Below are 14,443 nucleotides of genomic sequence, written 5' to 3'. Positions count from 1 at the left end.
TTTATTATTCATCAGTTCCATTTCCATTAGGCTTCTACGACTTTATTGTGAATAACTTGGGCCTGTTACCTACTGAAAGATTTTGGATGTTATTTTGTGACTTTGTATAAGCTGCTTGCAATGTTGTTATCCAATGGGGGGGGCGTCCTTAAACCTTGTGTGTGAGGTTAATGGCATAAAACAAGTGCAATGGTGTTTTACATTTGCTCAATGCATTAAATATCCATATCCGTCTAAAATGTGTGGTCTAATTACACATAGTTAACAACACCTATTTGAATGGCACACTAATGCCGCTTTTCCACTACCAACGCGGCTGAGTCGGGCTGAGCCGTGCCGTGCTGAGTTGGGCTGAGTCGAGCTGAGTGGGGCTGTTGGAGTTGCATTTTGACTACAACCGCGCTGAACCGTGCTGGCTGGAAGTGGGTGGACACATTGGGTGGAGTTAGCGAAAGTGGGTGGAAGTCACGTGATGTCGTTAGGTGGCGCAAACAGTGACATCAGTGACCTTTTAAGCGGATAATAAACAATAAACATGGAGTCGTTAGTGTTGCTGGTCTTGGTGCTGTGGCTTGTTGTCACCGACAACGCAAACAGATACTGGCAAGAGCGTATAGATGAGGCGAGGCGCATAAGGCTTCAGAAATTCTCGTAATTCGTAATTCTTCTTCCGGGTTTACGGTGTTTACAGATCCCAGCGTGCTCGCGGAGCATGTGTGGGCATGTGAGGACACTCCTCCTCACCAATCAGTGCACAGGGGAGTGTCTCCTCATGCCCCTAGCCCCACTCAGCTTGGTTTGGCTCGCTTCAGCCCCACTCCAAAACCGTGCGAGTTTTGGGTGCTAAGCAGGGCTGAAGCGAGCTGAGTCGCGCCGCTCTGAGGTAGTCGAAACGCGAGCCGTGTCGGGCTGAAGTGAGCTGAAAAAGGGTAGTGGAAAAGGGCCATAACTAACAAGAAAATTTCTAATTGGCACTACATGGCAAAAAGGTTGCCGACCCCTGCCTTAGGATGTTCAGTCCCAAAGCGGAGGAAAGAATGATCATGTCTCATCCACATGATATTGTTCTTGTGGGACATAGAAAAATGCCATGCACAAAAAAAAAGTAAAAATCTCAGATGACTTTGCAGTCAGTACCTTTTTAAGAAAGTGAAACTTTAATATATTCTAGGTTCATTACACATAAACTAAAATGTTCCAAGCATTTTTCTATTTTAATTTTGATAATTATGGCCAACAGCACAAAAAAATCCCCTCAAAATAATAGTATATTTCACTTCAAATTTGAGTAAAACAGTATAAATACCGTGCATCTGTGTTGTTCAGTATACACAACCACAATCCCAGGAAAGACTGCTGACTTGACAGTTGTCCAGAAGATGATCGATGTCCTCCACAAGGAGGCTGAGCCACAGAAGGTTAATGCTAAAAAGGCTGGCTGAAAAAGGTGCACAAGCAACAGGAATGACTGCAGCCTTGAGGTGATGGTCAAGAAAAGTCAAATCATGTATGAACTGAAAGGTAATGCTGACTAAGACAAAGGTGTTAGCATTTAACTTTTTCAACAGTTTGTGCTACAGTAGCCCTTCTGTGAAATTGGACCATATGGGTTAACCTTTGTGCCCAAGTGAATCAATGAGCCTTGGCCTCCTATGACTCCGTCGCAGATTCACTGGTGGTTGTCCTTCTTTGGACCAAATTTGTTAGGTACTAAGCACTGCATACCAAGAACATGCCACAAGATGTGCCATTTTTGGAGATGCTCAGACCCAGTCATCTGGCCATCACAATTTGGCCCTTGTCAGAGTCGCTCAGATCCTTACGCTTGCCCATTTTTCCTGCTTCCAACACATCAACTTTGAGAACTGATTGTTTACTTGCTACCTAATATATCCTACCTTGTGACAGGTATCATTGTAACAACATAATGTAATTCACTTTAACTGTCAGTGTTTTTAATTTAATGGCTGATTTGGTGTGTGTCAGTATGTTAATTTATCAGCACCATTTGCAACCTTAAAATTTGTGGTACTGCATCCATTAAAGGTAGGTAATTTGGTGGTCAAGCCGTATTACAGTATTGTAGGGGAAATTTCCAAGAACCATTCCATCAAAATATGGGGACAAAAAGTAAAGTATAATAATGAATCATAAAAAGGTATAATAAAAGTATAAAAGTAAAAAGTATAAAAATGAATCATTTCATTATGTTTTCCAGATGTACCACTGCTCAGATTGTGGGAAGGGGTTTATGAAGAGTCACCTTCTCGATTATCACCAGCGCATCCACATTGGAGAGAAGCCGTACTGCTGTGGACAGTGTGGGAAAAGTTATACTCAGCAGAGTCATCTCCAACAGCATGAGCGTATCCACACAGGAGAGAAGCTGTACCACTGTGGACAGTGTGGAAAGAGTTTTACTTCTCGGAGTCAACTCAAACGGCATGAGCGCGTCCACACAGGAGAGAAGCCATATTATTGTGGACAGTGTGGGAAGAGTTTTACTCAGCAGAGTGCTGTCCGACAGCATGAGCGTATCCACACAGGAGAGAAGCCATACCACTGTGGACAGTGTGGAAAGAGTTTTACTTATCAGAGTCATCTCAAACGGCATGAGCGCATCCACACAGGAGAGAAGCCCTATTACTGTGGACATTGTGGGAAGAGTTTTACTCATCACGATAGTCTCAAACGGCACAAGCGCGTCCACACAGGAGAGAAGCCATATTCTTGCGGACAGTGTGGGAAGAGTTTTACTCAGCACTGCCATCTCCAATGTCATGAACGCATTCACACGGGAGTGAAGCCGTATCACTGTGGATTTTGTGGGAGAAGTTTTAGTCACCAAGGTGCCTTCCGCAGCCATCTGCAGAGTCATACAGAACAGAAGCTGCATCAGTGTGGGCAGTGTGAAGGGAGCTTTCCAGATTCAAGATTATTTCGGAAGCACAAGTGCTCCAATAGTAAAGCCGACAGCTCTTGACGTGAATTTTCAAATGAAGATATATACATTTTTTTTCAAAATTACTTTTTTATAAAGGGTAATGGTAAATTTTGGATAAAAATGTGACTCTCCAGTACAGGAGCAGTCACGTGGGTCAGTTTTTCAAGATTGAATTGTGTTTTTATAAAAGGTCATTTAAAAAACTTTCCAGTTATGAATAGATCAAGAAATTTGGCCAATACACTTCTGGGATATGGGTATTTGAAATGGTCAGATTTGACTTTTTAAGAAATGCCAGAAATGAAATCTGCTTGTCAAGTCTACTGTATAAAGTCCTTCACAATGCACAATTGAAAAAGATATGAAAATGAAATTTGGGGCACATTCATGATGGCTTCACCGATGTGTGCACAATTTTTTCACTGTACCTTTTTCCAAGCATGTTAACATTTACAAAATGTAGATGGGGTATTTCTTTAAAAAAAATTATACAGGATTTTCCCCACTTGTATCCTCCATGTATTTTCCTCCCCCAGTCTTCAGTTCTCTCATCTCATCTCATTATCTCTAGCCGCTTTATCCTGTTACAGGGTCGCAGGCAAGCTGGAGCCTATCCCAGCTGACTATGCGTGAAAGGCAGGGTACACCCTGGACAAGTCGCCAGGTCATCACAGGGCTGACACATAGACACCGACAACCATTCACACTCACATTCACACCTACGGTCAATTTAGAGTCATCAGTTAACCTAACCTGCATGTCTTTGGACTGTGGGGGAAACCGGAGGAAACCCACACGGACACAGGGAGAACATGCAAACTCCACACAGAAAGGCCCTCACCGGCCACGGGGCTCGAACCCGTACCTTCTTACTGTGAGGCGACAGTGCTAACCACTACACCACCACCGTGCTGCCCTAGTCTTCAGTTCAAAAGTTCCTGCCTGCACCTGTGACCTTGACTCTGGCCTTGTCCTTTACGTTTCTGCACCTTTATCTCCTTCATCCTCTGCCTCATCTGGAGGCAGCACATCTGGTTTAGAGCACATTATGTCCTTGTAGGGCTCAAGAGCAAGTATTTGGCTGTGTTTGTTGCATCATACCATTGCCTAGCTCACGGAAGTCCAGGTGAGGGAAGTGTGACTGGACAACCAGCTGGATCATTTCTTTGGGTACTGTAAGAAATGGTGTTTTTGTCCAACAAGCCCCTGCCCTTCAAAGAGAGAGAGCAACACCCCCCCCGCTGCTCTTTGATAGCTTTTGATATGCTGTTGTGATTTTTATCCTACTTTTGCTTATTGTAATGGTTATCTTGGCAAATCTTCATTAAATAAAGTTAAACCCCACTTGTGATTTGTGTACCTTTATCTGTGCTGAGTATGGTTTTCCTGGAAGAACGTTCTCATGAGTTTTACACAGGACCACCAAGGGTCAAGTCAACTTTATTGTCAAATATGCTATACATGCTCGACATACAGCACAAATGAAATTTCAGTCCTCTCTGACCCACGGTGCAAACAGGCAATGCAATAAATAAAAATAGAGTAACTGAAATAAACAATATAAACAGTATAAACACTCTAGATAAGAAATAGACTAAACATATACAGTACATATATTTTATATATGTATATGCATCCACTTACACAAGTGGATGCATATACTTGTAATTCTGTAATAAAGCTTCGCAGTTGTACTGTAGCTAATTCAAAGCCATGAATAAATGTTAAATTAGCAATAATTTAGGTTTTAACCAGTACAGTACAAAAAGGTGATTAGCATGGTGTTCCAACAGGCCCAATCTGGAAAAATGTAGTTAATTGAGCCGTCAGAAACCTGTATGACAAAAGGTATCTGGCTCATTTCATTAAATTTAGTCTAGTCTGTCATTCAGCCACTGGAGGCTCAAAGCATCACAGCACATGTTTGTCAATTTAAAAAATAAATGGGAATGAAAAAGAAAGGCCTGTATGTGTCTGTACATATTAAGAACTGACATGTAATTTGTCAGTCTTTGAACTGAAGCTAACTGGAACTTCTCTGGTTTATGGTTGCTTACTTTTGAGGTGCCTTCATTGCTTGTCCACATAGCACATATTAAATGTAGTGATTGTAATGTTAGGCTTCTGGAAGACTTTGAAATGTATATTAGTACTCATGAAATTAATGCTGATCGTGTTTGATGCCCCTCGCAATAACTTCAACACATGACAGAAAGATCATAGTCACTGCACACAAGAAATAGAAAACATCTTTAAAGCTTTCTCTCACCAACTTGATTGACAATGCTAGCATTGGCAGCTAAGCACTTTCCATAACAAACTTGAACTCTATTTTTGGGATCAAAGTCATCTTCAAATTCATCATTACTGATATCAGTTATGATATTCTCATCCCAGAGTTGTACAACCCCGATTCCAAAAAATTTGGGACAAAGTACAAATTGTAAATAAAAACGGAATGCAATGATGTGGAAGTTTCAAAATTCCATATTTTATTTAGAATAGAACATAGATGACATATCAAATGTTTAAACTGAGAAAATGTATCATTTAAAGAGAAAAATTAGGTGATTTTAAATTTCATGGCAACAACACATCTCAAAAAAAGTTGGGACAAGGCCATGTTTACCACTGTGAGACATCCCCTTTTCTCTTTACAACAGTCTGTAAACGTCTGGGGACTGAGGAGACAAGTTGCTCAAGTTTAGGGATAGGAATGTTAACCCATTCTTGTCTAATGTAGGATTCTAGTTGCTCAACTGTCTTAGGTCTTTTTTGTTGTATCTTCCGTTTTATGATGTGCCAAATGTTTTCTATGGGTGAAAGATCTGGACTGCAGGCTGACCAGTTCAGTACCCGGACCCTTCTTCTACGCACCCATGATGCTGTAATTGATGCAGTATGTGGTTTGGCATTGTCATGTTGGAAAATGCAAGGTCTTCCCTGAAAGAGACGTCGTCTGGATGGGAGCATATGTTGCTCTAGAACCTGGATATACCTTTCAGCATTGATGGTGTCTTTCCAGATGTGTAAGCTGCCCATGCCACACGCACTAATGCAACCCCATACCATCAGAGATGCAGGCTTCTGAACTGAGTGCTGATAACTTGGGTCGTCCTTCTCCTCTTTAGTCCGAATGACACGGTGTCCCTGATTTCCATAAAGAACTTCAAATTTTGATTCGTCTGACCACAGAACAGTTTTCCACTTTCCCACAGCCCATTTTAAATGAGCCTTGGCCCAGAGAAGACGTCTGCGCTTCTGGATCATGTTTAGATATGGCTTCTTCTTTGAAATATAGAGTTTTAGCTGGCAACGGCGGATGGCACGGTGAATTGTGTTCACAGATAATGTTCTCTGGAAATATTCCTGAGCCCATTTTGTGATTTCCAGTACAGAAGCATGCCTGTATGTGATGCAGTGCCGTCTAAGGGCCCGAAGATCACGGGCACCCAGTATGGTTTTCCGGCCTTGACCCTTATGCACAGAGATTCTTCCAGATTCTCTGAATCTTTTGATGATATTATGCACTGTAGATGATATGTTCAAACTCTTTGCAATTTTACACTGTCGAACTCCTTTCTGATATTGCTCCACTATTTGTCGGCGCAGAATTAGGGTGATTGGTGATCCTCTTCCCATCTTTACTTCTGAGAGCCACTGCCACTCCAAGATGCTCTTTTTATACCCAGTCATGTTAATGACCTATTGCCAATTGACCTAATGAGTTGCAATTTGGTCCTCCAGCTGTTCCTTTTTTGTACCTTTAACTTTTCCAGCCTCTTATTGCCCCTGTCCCAACTTTTTTGAGATGTGCTGCTGTCATGAAATTTCAAATGAGCCAATATTTGGCATGAAATTTCAAAATGTCTCAATTTCGACATTTGATATGTTGTCTATGTTCTATTGTTAATACAATATCAGTTTTTGAGATTTGTAAATTATTGCATTCCGTTTTTATTTACAATTTGTACTTTGTCCCAACTTTTTTGGAATCGGGGTTGTACAAAAGAATCCGCAACTAAATCACTCAACTTTTAACTATTATTGTGATTTAAGAGCTCTGTGATTTTCTCCTGCTATGAATCATACAGGAACTATGCTATGCCTTATCGATTAAAAAGGCTGCACTTTTCTCATGCGCGCACACAGCAAATTAGAAGCCTTCTTGCAGAGCAACAGGGAGATTTTGTTTACACAAAGATGAGCTTGTTTTCTACCATTTTATTGGCTACTTATTGAAATTGCATCAAAATGAATACTTGAATCCAGTGAGTGGGAAATCGCCACTGGATTTTGATAGCAAATATGAAGGGTTTTCCTCAGAAATGCGCAATCAGTGGTACAAAGTCTGAAGGGCGGTTGTAACAATTCCCTGTGGTAGGACAATGATGGACTGGAACAGGCACAACAGTTCAAGCTGCACTTTTCTTTGTAATCCTCACTTTTCAGTGGCACACACGTACACACTCGGGTTGCAGGACACAGCTCACTCTCTCGTTATTGACTATCTGAAAAACGCAGAGACACATTAATAGACAACCAGTAATTAGACACGGGGTAACTCATCATGTTACTTGCTGGTTCAACCTGACTCCTTGCTGTTCACAGCTGACTCTTGATCACACCCTCACTGCCACGTACCCCCACTGCCTGACTCGGGCCGGAGAGTTGTCTGGCCTGCAGCTGACCTCCAAACCCATGCCCCCGGCCTGTGGACCACCTCAGACTTGAAAGGCTAGATACCAATGAGTCATCTGTGCCTTGGCATCCTTCATGTGGTGGAGCCACTGGAGCAGGGCATGGTCGGAGCAGAGGGTGAAGGATCATCCTAGCAGGTAGTACCAAAGAGTGAGTACCGGCCACTTGATGGCCAAACATTCCTTCTCTGTGGTGCTATAATATCTTCCCCCTCCACCACCTGGGACAAAACAGCCCTCTGTCCGATGCCTTGGTCTGCAAAACAAAACTGAGAGAAAAGTCAGGTGAATGCAACAGTGGGCCCCCACATCAAACCGCTTTAAGTTGATTGAAAGCCCATTCTCATGGCTCCATCCACTGGACCAGATCTGGTGCCCCCTTTTTAGTGAGGTTAGTTAGTGGTCATGTCCAAAAAAAAAAAAATGCTCATCATAGCCAGCCCCAGGAACTGCCTCGCCCCCTTTGTTGTCTTAGGTCTTGGGCAGGCCAAATTTGCTGTAGTGTTAGCAATTTGGGGATGCACCTGCCCATGATCCAAGTGGAAGCCCCGGTACCGTACTTCCACCCATCCAATTGGACACTTCTTTGGGTTTGCCATGAGCCCTGCATGCCTCAGTGACCTCAGGACAGCCCTTACTGTGGATGTTGTAAATGCCATTGCCAATCATTCTTATAAGAAATAATAGTGTTTAAGTAGGCAGCGGCATACGCATTGTGGGGACAGAGGATTTTGTCCATGAGATGCTGAAACGTTGCTGGGCCCCTAAACAACCCAAACAGAAGTGTGACAAATTGGTGTAAACCAAGTGTAGTGGAAAAGGCCGTTTTTTCATGGGTCAAGGGGATCTACCAATATCCCTTTGTCAAATCCCAAGCCGTGCCTAACCATTCAAGTAGTTCATCAATGCGAGGCTAGGGATGGCGAAAACTAAAAAAAATCTTGACCGACCACCGAGCCTCATTAGCCGGTTAAAGTCGGTTAACCGGCTAATGAGTTAGTCGGTTAAAGTTTACAGGGATGCAAACGTTTTCGCGGAAGCTGCGCAAATGTGCGCAGTTTTCTGATTTACTGTTTTCTTCTCCTACTTCCTATGTTTCATGGACTGTAACAGCATTTGCTTATTTAGTAATTTTAATACAGAATTTACTCTGATGAAATTATTCAGACACTCCAACGCCCCCCCTAAAAAAAAATCAGATCTGCGCGATTCAGTTGTTAAAAAGGCGGCATCTGCGCCTTTAGTTTGTGTGGAGAGATATGATCTGCAATAACATGCATTGTTGGCTACAGACCGAAACATACTTTCAGAATGCGCTGGCCAAGGCAGGACTAAACTCGATGTGCCTTCTAATAATAATTAAAGAAAAAAAAATAGAATAGTAATTTGTAAGCTAAAAAGCCTGTGTCTACACTTTTCTTTCGCCGAGTGGCAGCGGGAGGGCAGGACATGACTGAATGGGTGTTTCTGATTTGTCAGCTGTCTTTAACTGGGGCAGGACATGACTGAATGGGTGTTTCTGATTTGTCAGCTGTCGTCCTTACACCGCATGGCATGCCCAAGCATTTACAACACAGAATTCCAGGTTCTCCGCTCCAAAATCGGCAGCTTCAAAACGACTGATTTTTTTTAACCGACAACCAAAAAAAAATTAACTGGTTGATGTTGATTCGGTCAACCACCGGTCAAACGGTCATTGGTCATCGGTTAACATCCCTATGCAAGGCATTGGCTATGTCTGAAATTGAGAGACTGCGTTGACTTTTTTTCTATGGTCCACACAGAACTGGACCATTCTGTCAGTTGCTGGGTCACCTTGAGTTCATCCCAAACCACCTTTTTCTTGTGCTTGAAAAGCCTATACAGGCAGCTGCGCACCACCATGCCCAGGAGAGTCTCTATGTGGTGCTCCATGAGGTCAGTGTGACCAGGGATGGGTGAAAACACATTGCAGAATTCCTTCTGCAAATTGATAACCTGTACTCTCTCAGATGGTGCAAGATGGACTCCACAGGGGACTGGGGTGAATCGGTCCATGCCTTTTGGACTTAACTTTGGTCCCAGCTCTGCGTTCTCTGGAACAACCATTGCCAGAGCCATTAGAACCTTATCTCTCCATGGTTTCAGGAAACTGATGTGGCAAAATTTTGACATGCGTTACCTCTATCTGTGTGCCTGACCCCTTAGTCAACTTCCTCAATTTGCTGTGTAACCTCAAAGGGCCCTTGCCACTTGGCGAGTAATTTTGAGCTCGATGTGGGCAGTAAAATGAGTATTTTATCTCCTGGTGCAAATTCTTTGATCTGTGTCCCTCTGTTGTACAGGCAAGATTAGATGGCAGTGCAGCAGTAGCACGCAGAGGCCTCTCCGGATCCTAGACGGTGCTTTCTTGTGTCATTTTGTTCCTTTGCCTGACTTTGTACAGCACATGGACATTGGATCAACTGGTGTTCACATCCACTATTGCCAGACACTCCTTCAGTACAGAAATCATGCAGAAAACATCATAAAAGATTATCTGCTGGAGAAGCTACATGACCTCAGCCTGCTGCAAGGAACAAGCCTTCAGTCCTTAGCCTCACCTGAGGCTGGTAACCTGGGGAGGAGCCATTGAAAGTGGTGTGCAAGGAGGCAAAAATGTGGCAAATGTGGGTGTGTCCATGCTAGGTTAACAGCTAACCCTAGCCAGTTGGCTCTCCTATCCATTCTACTCTCCAATGTCTGCTCCCTGGAAAATATACTCAACTGTATTCAATTCCAGCGGACTACCCAGCATGAGTTTAGAGACTGTTGCATCCTTGTTTTCATGGAGACTGTTAGGGTTTTGCTGGGATTTGAACCTGGTTCACTGGTGTGATAATCCAGCAAACCCCCACTAGGCCACCAGGGGGATGACTCAAGTGCAGAGGCGTGAGGCAGAAGTAGAAAGGTATCAAAAACAGTTTATTTACACTATGTACAATCTAAGGGAAAAAACAAAAAGAATAATCCAAAGCTCAGAAGATAAACCAAAAATAAAAATATCCAAAGGTACAAAGTCCAAAATCCAAATAAGAAAAAAGGTAAAAACTCAAACGCTCAGAAGATCAAAAAGGTCAAAAACAAAATCCACAAAGTCCAAAAGAAAGAAGCAAAAACCAAGAATACAAAGACACAGACGGCGGCACGGTGGTGTAGTGGTTAGCGCTGTCGCCTCACAACAAGAAGGTCCTGGGTTCGAGCCCCGGGGCCGGCGAGGGCCTTTCTGTGCGGAGTTTGCATGTTCTCCCCGTGTCCGCGTGGGTTTCCTCCGGGTGCTCCGGTTTCCCCCACAGTCCAAAGACATGCAGGTTAGGTTAACTGGTGACTCTAAATTGACCGTAGGTGTGAATGTGAGTGTGAATGGTTGTCTGTGTCTATGTGTCAGCCCTGTGATGACCTGGCGACTTGTCCAGGGTGTACCCCGCCTTTCGCCCGTAGTCAGCTGGGATAGGCTCCAGCTTGCCTGCGACCCTGTAGAAGGATAAAGCGGTTAGAGATAATGAGATGAGATGAGACAAAGACACAGGCAAGGTACATGGGACAGAGGGAACTAGCACTAACAGCATAACATAGGAAAAAGACTGTGACAAGGGAACAAACAGAGGGGTATTTATACACAAACTAATTAAGGACAGGGTGGGGCAGGAAACAGGCAATAAGACAAAAACAGAACACAGTGGTGACCTCTAGAGGCCCAAAACAAACATGACAAGAAAAGGAAATAACAGTGGCCTCTAGAGGCCAAAACAGTCCCAGTCCTAACAGGACCCCCCCCCCCCCCCCCCCCCCCCCCCCCCAGGAGCATCTCCTGACGTTCCCAGGACAATCAGGATGGGCCGAATGGAAGTCCCGACAAAGTTCTTTATCGAGTATGTCCCGAGCTGGGACCCAGCAGCGCTCCTCAGGGCCATAGCCCTCCCAGTCCACAAGATATTGGAGGCCCCCGCAAACCCGGCGGGAGTCCAGCAGGTGGCGCACGGTGAACACAGTCTGACCCTGGAAGATGCGGGGGGTTCCTAGGGGCAGGGGCATACGTGGACGTCAGTATGGGCCGCAACAGGGAAACATGGAATGTGGGGTTGATCCTTAGCATACGTGGTAACTGGAGCCGGTAGGAGACAGGGTTAACTCTGCGTACAACCTTGAAAGGGCCAATGTAATGAGGAGCAAGCTTGCGGTTCTCCACCCGCAGCGGAAGGTCCTTGGTGGACAGCCAAACCCGCTGCCCAGGGCGGAAAGTGTGGGCAGGTCTCCTATGGCGGTTGGCCTGAGTCTGGTTGGTACTGGAGGTCTGGATGAGTGTCCTCCTGACCTTGCTCCAGGTCTTGCGACACCGTCTCACGTAATGGTTGACCGAGGGCACCCCAGCGTTCCTCCTCCTGGTCTGGGAACAGAGGTGGCTGGAACCCGAATTGGCACTGGAACGGCGACAGCTTGGTGGCCGACGACTGCAGGGTGTTGTGGGCGTACTCTGCCCATGGCAGCCAGGTGCTCCACGATGTCGGGTTATCCATAGCCAGACCTCGCAGGGTGGTTTCCAGCTCCTGGTTGAGCCTCTCCGTCTGGCCGTTGGACTGGGGGTGGAACCCAGAGGAGAGGCTGGCAGTGGCCCCGATGCTCTTACAGAAGCCGTGCCATACTCGGGAGGAGAACTGGGGCCCCCGGTCAGAGACGATGTCCTGAGGGAGACCAAAGACTCGGAAGACATGAGTGAACAACAATTTAGCAGTGTCAAGGGCAGAGGGGAGTTTGCACAGTGGAATAAAGGGGCAGGCCTTGGAGAATCTGTCCACTATGACCAATATGACAGTGTTACCTTGAGACTCAGGGAGACCCGTGATGAAGTCGACCGCCACATGGGACCAGGGACGCCGGGGAATAGGCAGAGGATGCAGGAGACCCTGGGGACGCTGTCGCGGGTTCTTGGTTCTGGTGCAGACCTCACAGGACAGGACGAATGACTTCACTTCCTTCTCCATGTTAGGCCACCAGAAGCGTCTTTTCAGGAAGTCCAGGGTCCTCCGAGCTTCTGGGTGGGCGGTGAGAGGGGAAGAGTGACCCCACTGGAGAACCTTGGCCCGGACTTGACGAGGGATGTACAGGAGGCCCGGTGGCCCCGTCCCAGGATCAGGGTCCTGGCGTTGAGCTTGTCGAACGGTCTCCTCAATACCCCAGCGGACAGGAGCCACAATCCGGGATATAGGGATGATAGGCCCGACTTCACTCTCCCTGTTAGTGTCAGAGAACAGCCTGGACAGTGCGTCAGGTTTGGTGTTCTTGGAGCCGGGGCAGTACGATAGGGTGAAGTCAAACCGACTGAAAAACAGGGCCCACCTAGCCTGTCGTGGGTTCAGTCTCTTGGCTTGCTGGAGGTACTCCAGGTTCTTGTGGTCCGTCCAAACCAGGAATGGATGTTGCGCTCCCTCCAGCCAGTGCCTCCACTCCTCAAGGGCCAGTTTGACCGCTAGCAGTTCTCGATCCCCCACATCGTACCAGGACTCAGGCGGTGGGAGAAGTAAGCGCAGGGGTGCAGCTTTCCTTCCGAACGTTGAGAGAGCACCGCGCCGACACCACTGTCTGAGGCGTCCACCTCCACAATGAATGGTTTGGGAGGTGTCCGGGAGGACCAGAATGGGTGCCATGCAGAAGCGGTCCTTGAGGTCTTTGAACGCCTTTTCCACCTGAGGAGACCAGACATAAGATCCACCTGTCCTTTTGGTGAGGTCCGACATGGGTGCTGCTACAGAACTAAAGTTCCTGATAAACTTGTGGTAGAAGTTAGCAAATCCTAAGACCTGCTGAACCTCTTTGACGGACTTGGGAGTGGGCCAGTCCCGGACAGCCAGGGTCTTGGCTGGGTCCATTTGGAGTTGGCCTGTCCGTACAATAAAACCCAGAAAGGAGACCTCGGGAACATGAAATTCGCATTTCTGGGCCTTGGCGAACAGATTGTTCTGTAGCAGCCTCTGGAGAACCTGGCGGACATGGTGGCGGTGCTCCTGCATGGTCTTGGAAAAGATAAGGATGTCGTCGAGGTAGACAAAAACGTACAGGTTAATCATGTCCCTCAAGACGTCGTTGATTAGGGCCTGAAAAACAGCTGGTGCGTTGGTGAGTCCAAAGGGCATCACCTGGTATTCTTAGTGCCCAGATGGGGTGTTGAAGGCAGTCTTCCACTCGTCTCCCTGTCGGATACGGATGAGGTGGTATGCGTTCCGTAGGTCCAACTTGGTGAAGACGGTGGCGCCTTGGAGCAGGTCGAATGCTGTGGGCATCAGCGGAAGGGGATATCGGTTGCGCACAGTGATCTTGTTCAGGCCCCTGTAGTCAATACATGGTCGGAGCCCCCCATCCTTCTTGCCGACAAAGAAGAAGCCGGCACCAGCGGGTGAGGTGGAGGGTCGAATGAACCCAGAGACCAGGGCATCTTTGAGGTATTCCTCCATGGCCTTGCGTTCTGGCTGAGAGAGGGAAAACAGTCTGCCACGAGGAGGGGTAGTCCCAGGGAGCAAGTCGATGGCACAGTCGTAGGCATGGTGTGGAGGAAGAACGACGGCCCTGCTCTTGCTGAAAACTTCCTTAAGATCCCAGTACTCTGTGGGAACTTGAGATAACTCGGTGAGATCAGGAGGCTCAGCAGGAGACACAGGAGAGCTAGAGAGCAGACGAGGCATAGCAAGCAGGACCCCACTCCACAACCTGGCTAGTGACCCAGTCTATATGAGGGTTGTGGCGGGTAAGCCAAGGGAGACCTAGAATAACTGGGAACTCAGGTGAA

General features: G+C 46.3%; 1 pseudogene; it reads left to right on the top strand.

Annotated features, from left to right (window-relative positions):
* Positions 1–14,443, top strand: part of LOC132885858 (zinc finger protein 585A-like) — a 78,284-nt pseudogene that overhangs the window by 26,297 nt on the left and 37,544 nt on the right.

The sequence above is a fragment of the Neoarius graeffei genome, chromosome 1 (assembly GCF_027579695.1).
Source record: "Neoarius graeffei isolate fNeoGra1 chromosome 1, fNeoGra1.pri, whole genome shotgun sequence".
NCBI classification, from domain to species: domain Eukaryota; kingdom Metazoa; phylum Chordata; class Actinopteri; order Siluriformes; family Ariidae; genus Neoarius; species Neoarius graeffei.
The sequence above is the reverse complement of the archived record's forward strand: the minus strand, read 5'-3'. Positions and strand labels throughout refer to the sequence as shown.